The following is a 14,715-nucleotide window of genomic DNA, read 5'->3' on the forward strand; positions in this document are numbered from 1 at the left end:
TTGCATATGCCCTATCATGCCCTGGTCTATATAACTTCACTGGTTTTGCTTTGCTCAGGAAAATTAGCATGATGAAAGCTAAATAATTTCAAGTAATAATTTCAAGTAATAAGTAACACATCATCAGAATTTGTACAATGCCTTGAAGTTTTTGCATATCATTAATATGGCTCTAAGAAGAGAGTGGATATAAACAAACCAGCAGCAGAAATAAATCTGAAATGGATGATGTATAAATGGATGCATGCAACACTTGGAGCTACTTGAAATGAATTAAACATTCATAACATTATACTATTTATAATACTGATAACCAAGCAGACAAAAATTACTTTGAATTTGTTCTTAAAAGAGTTAGTGGCAACAGTATTTGCAAGAGATTTTCCAAATGTAGATTTGCAAATTCATGTACAGTAGAAGCTCAATGACTTATAAGAAGTTCCATAGCAGAATCAAATTCATTCAGTTTCATACCTCTCTTTTATTTCACAGTAAAACACAAATTTACAATAAAATACTAATTTGTCTCATTATTTTGCTGTTGTACTCATATTTAAAAATTATGTGGTTTTGGTTGCTTTTTATTAACAACTTGTTTTCCTCCCAGGAATTACTTATTAATCTTATTTAGGGTTCTGAAATCAATTATTTTACTTTAAATATAAGTGCATTTTGATTCTATGTCATAAATGTGATAAAAGTTGAAAAATGATAAGCCTCCAGGTGTAGATAATGTAATTGCAGAAATGTCTAGAAGAATTCTGGTTAATAGGGTATAATGAACAAATTTTGAGAAGTGCTTTATGCTGAACAGGGAATGATAAAACAAGAATTTTATTCTTCAGGCAGTCAGTGTGGAAGCTTATTGTATGTGGGGGAGAAATTATTGTAGGATAAATACACTTGAATTGTGGAACATTTTCTGCAAATATGCAATTGACAGTTGGGTGCTAACTATAAAAAGAATGTAAAATGAAAAGTGTTAATATGTGAAAATAGATTGAAAGCTTAGTATATGAGTCAATATTGATCAGGGAATCAGACAAGGATGTATCCTTAGTTCTTAGTTCTATTTATGGATATATATATAAAGAATTTTGTGGAGGTATCAGAAGTAAGTTGGAGATATGAAGATACAATTGTATGCAAAACTTTAGGTCCTTCATGTTGTATACTTTAATGCAGAGCTTTTCAACCTTTTCACAGATTGTACCACTTTTAGGACATGACAATATTTGAGTACCACCAGTGCTTAACAAGGTGTCAAAAACTTGATAACTAAAAAAGGGGGGGTGATTTTGGGTTTTACTGATTAGATTCATTTGCTATTATAGAAATGGCTAGTTTATATTAGGGAAAAGCAAAAAGTTGAGCTTCAATGTTAATGCTTCCTTCTACTGCAACAGACGAAGTCTGTTCTTTTTCCCTTCTCCCCCTCACTTTTTCCTCCCCACTGTGTCCTACTATTTGCTTTTGTATTTTTGTATTTTATTCTATAATCTAATAAAATATTACAAACTATAGAAAAAAAGAAAAAAAGTACCCATTTTAATTTCTGTGGTGGCTGTTCCATTGCTAAATCACTTTCCCTTTGCACTGACAAATGTATGATGAATTTATCCATGCTTATTAATATACACCACTACCTGCTAGCTCAGGGGTCTTCAGACTTGGCACTTTTAAGACTTGTGGACTTCAACTCCCAGAATTCCTCAGCCATCATGGCTGGTTGAGGAATTCTGGGAGTTGAAGTCCACAGGTCTGAAAGTTGCTAAGTTTGTAGACCCCTGAGCTACCTTGTTGGCCCTTCTTCCTCTCTCCCTTTTGAACTCTCCTTGCATGGTGTAGTAAGAATGCACCTTCCTCCCCAATCCCTTCCCTGTACCCTTAAAGACACAGGAATCAAATGCAAAGCAAGAAAAGCTCATAAAATAAAGAAACACATACTCTGTTTTTTTCCCCTTTAAACTGCCTCAGGCATGTCACATGTCACAATGTTGCAATCCAAGACTGAAAGGCTCCAGCAACTGGGAAAAGCTTTAGCCTTAAATTAAAGCTTCAAAGAAAACTTTCTAAAAACCATAGACAGACTCAAGATAAGGGGGTAAAACTAATTACATTTGTTTAAATGGATTAAACCTACAGAGGTCAACACTTTGGACTCATTGCTAGCCTAAAATACATACTAAAATATTCCAATAACCAAAGCGTACAAACCAAGCCTCTGAATTACAAAACACTGTAAAAACTGTACAAAAATTCTTATGGTAACCCAATCAAGCTGCCAGCTGATCCAGAACTAAATAAACCCATCTCCTTTCTGACATGCTTGTCTGCCAACTTTTCATTTCATCAGTGCTGATTGCATTCTCCTGGCTGGAGAAAACAAACCAGAGGAACTTTTCTTCCAGCAACAGCTGCTTCTTCTTCCCTGTCCCTGTTTCCTCCCTGCCTGCTGAGCTTCTCTTTCCCTGTTGTCTTTTTTTCCCTTTTCCCGTCCAAACTACCTCCTTTTATAGCCTCTCCTCTCCTCTTCCCCCCTTTTTCTTCAGTTCACCTCCAGCTCCACGCTGCTTCCGGAAACACCAATTAGCTGGAACCAGTCAGCTGGAGCCCTGCTGGCTCCTGGGGCTTCTGCCGAGCCCAGACAGTCTTGCAGCTGCAGCTGCCTCTCCCTCAGGCTTGGGTCGCTTTGGTTCATTCCCCTCCCTCGCTACATTTCCCTAGGACTGTCGCATACCACCTGCCACATGGCAAAGTACCACAGTGGTACAAGTACCAATGATTGAAAAGCCCTGTTTTAATGAACCCCTAAGTAAACAGAATTCGGTCTTTATATGATACAAAGTTAAACACTATGTCTTACATTTATTTTTTAATTAAATTTAATGCCACCCATTTCACTCTAGAAAGACTCTCAGGGTAGCTTACAATTAAAATGATAAATATCGAAGTATTAAAAGCTAAAAAAAACCAAGGGCAAGAACATTACAGAGATATCTTCCCTATTAGTCTACCAGCCATCTCCAATACAGAGCACTCAATCAAGACCCCATCCCATGCAGAACATCCACACAACCAATACTTTTCTGGAAGGCTAAAAAGGTGGGACAGACCTCACTTCAGGTGGCAAGGCAAGCAAGCCACTGCAGAAAAGTTCTCCTCCTAGATCTGACCAGCTGAAACTCTTTAACCAACAGGGTCCTCAGCATGCCTCTTCTGCCAAACTGAGTGAGGTAGGCCAATCCCATTGGGGCAATTTGAGACATAGTTAAAATTTAAGTGCTGTTATGTGATCGCTATCAAGTTGGTTGGGTTTTTTCCCCCCTTTCATTTAGTGAGCTTGTAAAACGTAATAAAATTAAAGTAATGGTGCAAAGAATTGACTGGTTGCCCAGAAAGCAACGTAAAATAGTATTACTAAGTGAACAAGGCTACAGTTATAAAGAAATTAGAAGAAAAATTGGTGGAAACTTAACCAAAGGTGGCATTTCTACTGTCCACTATTCCCAAAAGGTTTCCACAATTTTGGCCACTATTGTACCTAATGGAAAATTTTACAATCCTTCTAGCCAGTACTTAGCAACAGAAATAGCAGCTTTGAAATGTTTCCTATAGCCAGTAAAGAATTTTCTATTCTTGTTTTAAATTCTTTTTTTCTGCTCTTTCTAGAAGAATTTTGCTGATTTAGAACTATTCCCAGGTTTCCTTGCACACACTGCATATTTGTGATTCCCCCATAATTTTTCAAAAATATTGAAGTCTACTTGGGACTATGAAGGACTATTGCAAAAGCTTTATCTTTTTTTTCTTCTTCTAAGTACTTCATAGTCAATTTGAGAATATATTTTAGCTCTCTGTCTTGCTGAAATATCAAAACACTTTTCAGTTTTAATTTCTTCTTCAGATAGTTGCTTCTGATTAGAAAATGGTTTGAACAATTACTAGTTATATATAAATGGCAAAAAAGTAGTCCAGCTATATTAAAGTTTGTACCTTGACAAATGTTTACTGAAGAGGTAAAATTAGATGAATATATTTTAAAATATGCAATCGCTGTAGAAAAGGTTTTATAAGGTCTATTGTGAGTAATCAATATTTGTAGAAAGACGAAAAATGCTGTACATAAAGTGGGCTTGAATGAAGTAATTTAAGAAGTGTGTGTGGTAAAACAAAAAGAGAGGGGTTAAATATGAATATGAAATAAATCCAAAAGTGAGCGGCAAGAATCCAAGAAGCACATTGATATGATTTGGTCATATAGAGAGAATGAATGAGAATAAAATTGAGAGAAAAATTGAGAGTGAGATGAGCATTAAAAATGAGTAGGCTGAAAGGAAAAGGAAGTCTGAGAAAGTTATGTGGATAGAGATGGTTAGTTTTTCAAAAGGAAAGAGGAAAGAACTTTAAAAAAATAGGCAAAATATTAAATAATGTATTGAAGTAAAGGAGTGAAATATGTTTGCAATAATGGTAAGGTACAGAGAAGCACTGATTTCAACTAAATTTAGTTGGGTTTCCTTTTCTTATCTTATTCAATTTTTTTCTCATTATTTCTTACTCCATTTCTGCATTTTGTATAACACTCTTACCACAAAATGTAATGCAGCCAAATAAACTAGAGAACTAAGAAATAAATGGTTCTAAATGTTGTCTTTGTCTATTTAAATATATACAAGATTTTGATTGACTGACTGACTGACTGACTGCATTTTTCTTCCACAGAACTCAGAGGTATAGAAATAATTCCCATAATCTACATGTAGACACTGATTATGTTTAGGCTTGCTTGATTTAGTAAATATTTGAATCAAATGGCTTTAATTTGAATGTAAATATAAATTTGAATATAAAAATTCAAATGAAATGGTTCTTCCAACGAATTAAAAATCTCTGCATAAACAAGGTAAAGAAAAAATATTTGAAATAAGTCATCAAAATAAAATATCAAACTTACTGTCCTTAAATCTGACAAATGTATTTAGCTGATGACTAAAGTACCCAGCACAAAATACTTCATGTTTCTCTTATTATATAAACCTCTTCTTCCCTGATTCTTCCTCTACAAACACTTATTAGATAACATGATGTTGTAGAGATGCAAACAACCAAATCTCAGTCCAAACAACTGAATCGTTACATGAATTTCATTTCAAAAACTTCCCCGTGCCAATAAATATTTTCTAGGAAAATACCTGAAACATTGGAGCAACAGATTCCAACCTTATCTGGAGGCTGCATCTCGCTGACAGAAGATAAAAAGGCAAGCTAATTCAGGGGTTTTATCCATATTAAATGTGGACATGTATTTTATTTATTGCACAATGAATAAAAAACACCATGAGAGTTTCGTTAAGAGACTTGGTATGAACTATAGAGGGGAGACTCCTGGGCGGAACCAGCAGGTAAATGCCACATCTCAGGAAGTGCTCATTATGTTTTAAAGATACCCCTATATTGCTCTCCATGCTGGCAGCTATAATTAATGGTCTGAGTACCAGAGTACAGTAAAGTGAAACCAGACTGGGAAAATTTTAGCTACCATCACTGTTCCTCTTCAGGCACCATAGGACCTCTATTGCAGCTAAGCCTAAGCATCACTGGAACACCTGAAAGAGAGATGATCTTCTGGGTATCCCAGTGATTCTCAAACCCAGCAAAAAAAAATAGGAAAATGGAACAAAAGTTTAATCAAATCTGTCATTTTAGAACAGCAGTTTCATTAAATTGCTACAGGAAAAAAATACAGAATAGCTTTTCCCCAAAAAGCCTAAAGCCTAAACTAACGTAAACTAATGCCATATGAATCATGCCAAATATCTATGATTTTGCAGTACTTTTAGGCTCTGCCAATTAATTTCTGAAACAGAAACAAAGCCAAGACAGCTGCATTCAACACAGATTTAGTCCCCATTAAGCTTTTCTTCCAGAATTGATTTGAGTTAGAACACACCAAGTTTTAAAGCCATGCTTACTTCCCTTGCATGTGAAATGGAATAATAATACAATTGTTATATTTATTGTCCTTAAAAGAATTCAGGGATAAATTAGCTGCTGACAGAACCTTTTCTAATGTATGCGGCTCTTTCAGCCTTCTCCTGCAGCTCCCAGTTTGCAGAGAGAGACAGAGACAGAGAGGCACTTGCACTTCCCCCCCCACCTCTCTCTCTCTCTCTCTCTCTCTCTCTCTCTCTCTCTCTCTCTCTCTCTCTCTCTCTCTCTCTTTGTGTGTGTATGTGTGTGTGTGTGTGTGTGTGTAACTCACGCTGTTCTCTGAGAAGCTGACAAGCTTATTGGGCCTGGGCTCCTGCCTTTGCTGCGTCTCCACAGGAAGCAGGAAGCAGCAGAAAGCAGGGCAGGAGAGCCAGCCCAATAAGAATGTGTGTCAGCTTGTCCAAGAACAGCGTGAAACCAGCTTGCCAGGTGAGCAGAAGATCGGAGAGAGGGAGAGAGAGGGGAGGAGAGGGAGGGAGGGAGGGAGGGAGAGGGAGAGAGAGAGAGAGAGAGAATTCATGCACAGCAGCCTCTATTTCTTTTTAATTAAACTCTTCAATCAAGTTCCCCCCTTGTGTGCACGCGGACATTTTGCGGCTCCCAGTGTTTTTTTTCCCCTCTGGGAAACAGGTCCAAGTAGCTCTTTGAGTGTTTAAGGTTGCCGACCCCTGGTTTAGGGAAAACAGACAGAAGGAAACAAAGCTATTACAGAAGAGAATCTTGAATCCAAAGTAGGGAAGCAATGGGAGAAAGATTCAGAGTATTTTTGCCTTAATTATGCTAGGTATAAATAATACAGAGAAATTGCTATGGTAGATTTTTAAGATTCTGTTACACTACCTACAACTAATAAAGACTTTTCCAGACATTTTTTTTCCTGAGTTTACCAGCCTCACAGGATTTCACACGAGGTTAGTTTTACAGCAGATCATTATCTGAATTCAGGTCAGGTCCAGAGCTCTAATCCAGATGCCCTTCAAATAGTTTGCATTGCATCTCACAAGCGCTGACTGACTCTGTAATCAAAAACATTTGGAGGCTACCAGGCACCTTCCTCCATCTAATCACTGTTGTAATAATCATTGTGAAGAACGATTCCAATGGCAATATTCATACAACATGTTAATCAGATCCGATAAAGATGCCATGCTTGGTTAATCTTGACTATTTTTAGCTACTTTTCTGCCTTAGTGTATATGTATGTGCCTAACCTATTCTTAATTTATAGTTCAATTTAGTGCAAATAAAGAACATGAGCTAATGCACCAACCACATTAAGTGGATTGTGTCAACATAGCCATTAGGAAGCCCTAAATCTTATTTGATAGGTCAAATTACTTAGTTTCAGAAAAGATTCACACTTTGCCCAGAGGTAAGTAATGGAAGAATTAGAATGACATTCCATGTCACCAAAATAGCGTAATTGAAAGCTCTCAAGATATATCTAACTTAAATTAATGTTATCAGTATATAGTCCAAAGCTCAGAATATACACTGCATTATCTCCGTGAGAGACTGATTCAGAGCACGAAAAGCTAAAAGAATTATGTAATGCATATTGACTCCTATTCTGTTTCATGACCTAATGCTGGACTATGGAATCTGATGCTAACTGGTTTTTCCCTTACTAAAGAACACATTCACCACATGAGTTCTGTCCTTGGTGTAGAGTAGAGAGATTTAATACAAAATTCAAAACAAACAACATTCAAATTCCATCCCATTTTTCTGTTATAACACCAGCCGAAAAGGGTATTTTTATCTGCCTTTACTTCAGAAAAATCAGACATGTCAAACTCGCGACATCACATGACGTCATGCGACGTATTGGAACTTTTTCCTCATTGCCGGCAATGGGGTGGGCACTGTTTACTTGTGATGTATCTGGCCCGCAGGGCGGTAGTTTGACACACCTGAGAAAGATTAAATGATTACAGCAATGAATAACAACTATTCTTCATCTAAATAAGTTCTGTGGCTTATTGGAACTTTTAACATTTATCTGTAGCGGTCATAAGAGGTTTCAACTACCTCTTATCTGTGATATGATCAGTTAAAGTAGAAGGTCTAATAGATTTCTGATCTTTTTTGTTGAATTTTGTTATAAATTTGTTACCAGAAGAGAATTATTGGAAGAAAAAAACAGTTCTGAAGAAAAAAAATGCATTATTCTTTTCTGACAACTTGTAAGTAAATTCTATTTATTTAATTTATTTATCAATTTTTTATGCTGCACATCTCTGGATGTGTGACTCTGGATTATTTACAAATAAAGTTATAGAATCATATAAAAGCCTGAGTTAAAAACGAAATTAAAAAAACAGGATTAACATGAAGTTAAAAAGAACAGTTGAAAAGTTAAAAAGGCATAGGGAGTACCTTGAACCTACCAACTACCCCAGAATTGTATGCCACTCTTAAACCTCCATGCCAGCTGGCAGAATCTTGACACTCTTCCAGCAGATTAGGAGAGAAGGGGCTTATCTTGCCTTTGTGGGCAAGATATTGCATGGGGCAGGTGTAATGGCAGAGAAGGCTCTCTTCCTGGATTCCATCTGTTGAAACTCTTTAACCAATGGGGTCCACAACATATCCTTGCTGCCTGACCAGGTGGGATAGGCCAGTGAAATAGAGATGAGGCGATTCCTCAGGTAACCTGGTCCCAAGTCATAGGGGTTTTAAAGATGATAGCCAACACCGTGAATTGGACCTGGAAGCAAGCTGGCAGTTCACGTAGCAGAAGTATTATACAGTATGTGTAACTCATCCTGCTGTATTTAAAACCAGCTGCAACTTACAGATACTTCACAAGGGTATTCCTAAGTAGAGTGTGTTGCAGGAGTCAATACATGAGATGTCCGGGCATAAATGACTAAAAGAAATGGGGAAGACTCATCTCTATTTCCATTTGCCACAGAAGCAAACAGGACTGATGAAATATAAATGTATTTAAGCCTTCCTATAAATACCTCTGCACCTAGTGGATGAGGAAGTCAGTTTGAATTTTGTGACTGCAAGAAAATAGTTATATTACAGAAGCAAGTTGAGGTAGGTAGACTACTATCTCGGGGTTTTTTGCTTTTTTAGGCAACACCTTTTGACCTCTGCAGGTGATTTTATCTACTGAGACAGGAGAACCAAGTGTTTCAATAATTTCTTCTCGTCTCCTTGGCACTATTTCTGCAAGATTAAACACCTTGTCAGCTGCAAGTGTCAATCTGTCATCAGATGTCTATCTCTGTCAAGGTCATAGACAGTTCAGTATTACAGAAGGAAACTTGGAGGTGACTTATTACCTTCCCATCAAACATCCAGTATGCCTGCAGGCCGCTGGAAATTCTACAACTTTTCTATTATTTGTTTCTACCCAGTTTTTCTTGCAACAAAATGTACAGGAAAATAATATGAACTGAGAAAGACCATCCTATTCTTTGAAACAAGAAATGGCATTTTTTTCAAGAAAAATCTTTAAGAAGATGAAGCAAAAACAAGGTGAGGTTGATGGATGCAGCAAAAAAAGTAGAACATCTCTTTCTCTCCCTCTCTTTCTCTGACAAGAGCACATATAGAGTTCAATTGTATTGTTGGTCACCAAGGATAATTTTCTAAATTCATGTAGAACAGGGGTGTCAAATTGCCGGCCCACAAACCAGATGCATCATCCAGAAGCTGCACCCACCCCATTGCCGACAATGGCAAAACAGTCCCAATATGTCTCACGACATCACGTGATGTCACGAGTTTGACATGTCTGATGTAGAAAAAGACTATCAATAGCTACTTGTTCAGAAGGCTTTCTGTTACATTCTATATTCAAAACAATATGCCTCTCACTTGCCATTTGTTATGGCACTTGTGGAAAGAGGTAACTCTGAAATCTGATGCATCATAGCTGAATAACTGATACGTCGTAACAACAGATGACTCCATAAGATCAGGGCTTTTTTTCTCACAGAACGCTCAGAACAGCGTTCCGGCACCTTTTTTTGCAAAAAAAAAAAAAGCTCCCTCTGAAAGCCTATTGCAAAGCTAGGCAATCTTGGCCTTTTTTTATGACTCATGGACTTCAACTCCCAGAAATTCTGAGCCAGCCATGCTGAGGGGAAAGGGAGAGGTTTCCAAGCTGAGCCATGCTGATTCAGGAATTCTGGGAGTTGAAGTCCTTGAGTCATAAAAGAGCCTGCACTAGAGGAGGACATTAAAATTATTTACAGGGTTACTTCTTTAGGAACTAAACCTTTAGAATCTAAAACAGCTAATTAAAAAAGCCAACAGGAAAGAACCTCACATTTTTCATCTGCTTCTGTCTTTTGGAAGGTAAAATAAGATAACAAAATAATCTATTTCCTATGTTAACAACTCTGTAATGAAATCAATAAAGGTAACAAGAAAGAAATGAGAAACATTTTTCTCAATGTAATATGTCTAATTTAGATGAAGCTAGAAAAAAATAGTATCTTTTGTACATACTCTTGAAAACTATTTTGAATCTAACCTATTACAACTAAACCACTTTAAATTAAACAATTCTTAAGAATGAAATATTCTTAATTTGGACTTTACTTTTACTGTTTGGACTGTTGTGTGTTTTGAAAAATAGATTATTTAGAATCTAGTTATGATGCACTTTAGTCTTTAAATAATTAACCTAGTGTATACATAACAATATATGATGTTTTCCATGGTGAGCTTAACATCAATAACAACATTTATTAAAAAGGCTAAAATAATTTCTGGTGGTATTAGCTATACATTAAAACTTTGTTTAGTCACAATCTTTCACTTTTCACATTCTGGAAAAGCAGTGGTCGTGTATCCTAGCAAAAGATGTTACATATGTGCATAAGCGTAGTCACTAGCATATGCCTTTTTAAAAATATCAAACATGCAAAGAAACAAAAATAAGTCCAAAATATCTGTATTACATCCAGAAATGCCAACTTTGCAACCAATATTTCTCATCCATAACTATGGCACCCTAAGGATACCTGCATACATGCAAATGCTTCTCTGGGATCAGTAATGCAGCAGGGATTGCTTTTTGCTTCCAGTAACAGATTGCTGGGAAATACCAAACATGGCCTTAAGAATTCCAATGTTTGTTACAAATTTTTCTGGATGTGGTTGGAAAGAGGCCTAGAAATGCCAGCACAAATACATCACACTTGCTGAATGTGCACATGCAACTAATTACAATCTTCAATTATATGTGATATATCTATGGGTTTTTTTTCCCATAGAACGCTCAGAACGGCATTCCGGCACCTTTTTTTTGCATACACCAAAAAAAAAAAAAAAGCTGAAGTAAACTGTTCCGGAGAGCCAAATTCTCTCAGGCAGCCAGGTTGCAGAGCAGCAGAATGCATTGCAGCGACAGGCCTTCAGATGGCTCAAATCGAAGGAAATGCGATCCCGTACAGGCTAATTTAAAAGTGGGAGGTTAAGAAGGGCTGAGTGTGAACAGGTTGCTTAGCAACCTGTTTAAACAGTCTCTGTAACTTTCAGCTCCCGGTGCCTTGCCTATTTTAAGCTGGGAAGTTGAAAAAAAGGCTAAAAAGAAGGCAATAGAGTGCTATCAAGGAAAATGTATAGATATAGCCAGCAGACATTTAGGGAACCTTTATTTTTCATACACTGTTCGAATTTTGTTTTAATGCCATGATGATACACAATCAAATGTAGTCAGTCTTTTTTTTTTAATCCCAAAGCATCTGTTCGTTAAATACAGTATAACAAAGTTTTGGATGATGGAATTATTTTTTATCTAAGGATAACTAATGGTAACAGCTCTTAAATCTGTTATTTTGTTTTATTTTTGCACAAAAAAAATGTATAATTTGCATTTGCATTCATTTACAAATAGAATATGTTGTTAAAATGTATTGGTGTTGAAATAATTAGTGCACACATATACGTAAAACCAGTTTATTGCATTTGGCAATTGTACTAAAAAAAATCTCATTGTCAACCAATATAATTCATTTAACTAGAAATCAAGTGAAAAATTGATTTAAATTATTTTATTAAAACAAATTAATGGCAATTCTTTTATAAGAAGTTGCCTCAAACCAAATGAGTTTGACATGCCTGCTCTAGATAGTTGAATGCTCCAAAATAAATTCTAGACCAGGCCTGTACATGCAGCCTACCAAGCATCCTTGGACAGAGCACAGATTTTTTTTTAAAAAAAGTAAAATCACCACCACTGCCCTAAAAGTCATGTTGCCTAGTTCCTCCATGATTTACCATGACCATGGACTCCAACACTGTAGATGCTCCTCTAGTCACCAAATCATTGATTAGCCCACCAGCATTCCTTTGCAGACCACAAAGATTTTTAATTTATCAGTGTGAGCCTTTCCCTTCTACAAGTTGCACAGACCTCTTCTAGATTTTCCTCTTGCCTTTCCGAGTTAACTACTTGGTCTGTCATTGAGCAAGAATTGACTTTGTAGGGAAGCATATTATCATTTGATGTATATTTAACATATGTTCTACCTTTATTTACCGATTATATAATATTTGTATGCAATCCAAATAGTGAGGTTTGGGGCAACCTACAATATTTTTAAAATCATAAGATTAAAACATAAAAGCAGGGCTTTTTTCTCATAGAACGCTCAGAATGGCGTTCTGGCACCCTTTTGTGCACACACACACACAAAAGCTTTTGCAAAAGCTATGCTATTCCCTCTATTGGCTTTCAAAAGCCTATTGGCTTTCGAAAGCCAATAGGAATTGCTGCTGAGCATGCCAAAAGACCTGACCGGCAAACATTGCACCGGCAAGTTGTCTGCAGCGAAGGTGAGTTGGCAGGAACTTGATGCAAAGTTCCTGCCAACTCACCTTCGCTGCAGACAACTTGCCTCCTTGCTGCCCAACTACACCATCTCAACTAGGTAAGTAAGAGAGGACAAGGAGTGGGAGGTGGGTTCTGCGGAGTCCATGTGCACTCCTTCCTTGTGCTCACATTCTTGTTTTATCACAAAAAAAGATTGACATTTTCATATTCTCATTATACTGAAGACCTGTCCCAAAGGTCAGAACTGAAGAAGCTTCTTGGGTGAGAAGTAAAGCATTTTCAAGGAAAAACCCAAGAAAGTCCAGTTGCCTTTTGGAAAAAGAGTTTGGGGACAGCCATGATCTGAATGATAGAGAATCTCCATAGAAACAATGAAGAGTTGTTTACATATAAAAAATTGTAACCAGTTATGGGAAGTTTTATTTCCCTTCCATGAATAAATGTGACTAGGTCGGGAAAAAAGTATGGAATGTAGACAAAACAGGGTAGATGCCCATAAATACAGCTCTACATTCGCACAGAGAGAGGGAAAGTATATATTAATATATGTCTGTAGGTGTATGGGTGTATAGCTGTATGTACATTACATACACACATTAACACATGCATTTGCATTAACTCCTTTATTTTAAAAACTGGTTCTTTGCAAAAAGGAGCTTCAATTTCCCATTTTTCTTGTAATGTATCTACACTACTAGGCAATAGCAATAAGACACATTTTCCATACGCCTCATCAATAAGGAATGCTTATTGAATCTCATGAACCAAAACAGTAGAAACAATGAAAAATTCTCACCCCACCCTCGACCTTTCCCTGTTTGGGTGCCTCATCCATCTGATGAAGGTCAGTCAATACAGCCAGATGTTCTCAGATTCTCTAGCCATTTGAAATGTGAGCCTCCGTCCTTGAGCAAGTAAAAAGAAAATGCTTATCACATGAATGAATAATGTGGGCATTATCATCTGCATATAGAGTAGCCAATTCACAGCTCTCATGGGTACATCCAGGCTGCAAAAATACAGGTTACAAGGCAACACACACTACTTGCTATTCTTCAATTCATATGGATCATGCCAAATGATATCAATGACATTACAGCCACTGGCTCTAGTTCCACTCTTTCTTCCATGTATTTGAAAACATGAAAATCTCTCCATAAACCTTGTTCTCCATTTTAAGCAAATGCTATCTCTCATTGCCTTGCATGGGAATAATAGTCAGAAATTCAGAACTAGCTTAGCCTAAACATAAAAGAGGAAGTACAGTTAAACACATGGCAACATTATGAAAAGAATCTTGAAGATTCTGAATAGAAGCTACAAAGTGATACAGAACACAGTGGCATGGACAGTTCTAGAGCCCTTCAGGTGGTACAACTGTCACTGTTATTATGTGAGCTGCACTGGTTGCCAGTTTGATTCTGGATCCAATTCAAGGTGTTGGTCAACACCTTTAAGAATTTTCATGGCATGGGTTCAGGATGTATGAGGAACCACATTACCCTAATGGACTAACTCACCCCACTTGTTCCAGTGGAAGGGCCTACTTCACATGGTGTCAGCCAAATTCTTTGGTTGAATTCAGCTGGTGGGCTCCAGCAGAAGAACCTTTTCTGCTCTGGCCCTCACCCTCTGGAATATCCTCTCATCAGAGGTAAGATCTGTCCCCACACTCCTGAAATTCTAGAAGAGCCTTAAAAATTGTCTCTGCTACTTGGCCTGGGGCACTAACAGGGGCCTGCTATATTGGGGTTGGCTGTTAGGTAGAGGAAATTCTCACCCGCAGGCTGCCCATGATCTTTAATTTTAATTTAATTTTAATTCCATTTTATATCCCGCCCTTCTCCGAAGACTCAGGGCGGCTTACAAACTTAGCAGTAGCCTTCATTCTATGTATATGCCTGCTTATTAGGGCTTTC

The 14,715-nt window shown here is 37.1% G+C and overlaps 1 protein-coding gene across 2 annotated transcripts in view; it reads right to left on the reverse strand.

The window, feature by feature from the left end:
* The window catches only part of TAFA3 (TAFA chemokine like family member 3), a 94,581-nt gene that overhangs the window by 58,852 nt on the left and 21,014 nt on the right, over window positions 1-14,715 (reverse strand). Inside the window, exon 2 of one of the 2 annotated variants that reach the window (XM_081322435.1) lies at window positions 13,593-13,701. The exons of the other annotated variant lie outside the window; for it this stretch is intronic. The gene's annotated coding sequence lies outside the window, so the exon portion shown is untranslated. The remainder of the gene's footprint in view (window positions 1-13,592; window positions 13,702-14,715) is intronic. 2 annotated transcript variants of the gene reach the window in all.

The sequence above is a fragment of the Vipera berus genome, assembly GCF_964194415.1.
Source record: "Vipera berus genome assembly, chromosome: 3".
Classification (NCBI taxonomy): domain Eukaryota; kingdom Metazoa; phylum Chordata; class Lepidosauria; order Squamata; family Viperidae; genus Vipera; species Vipera berus.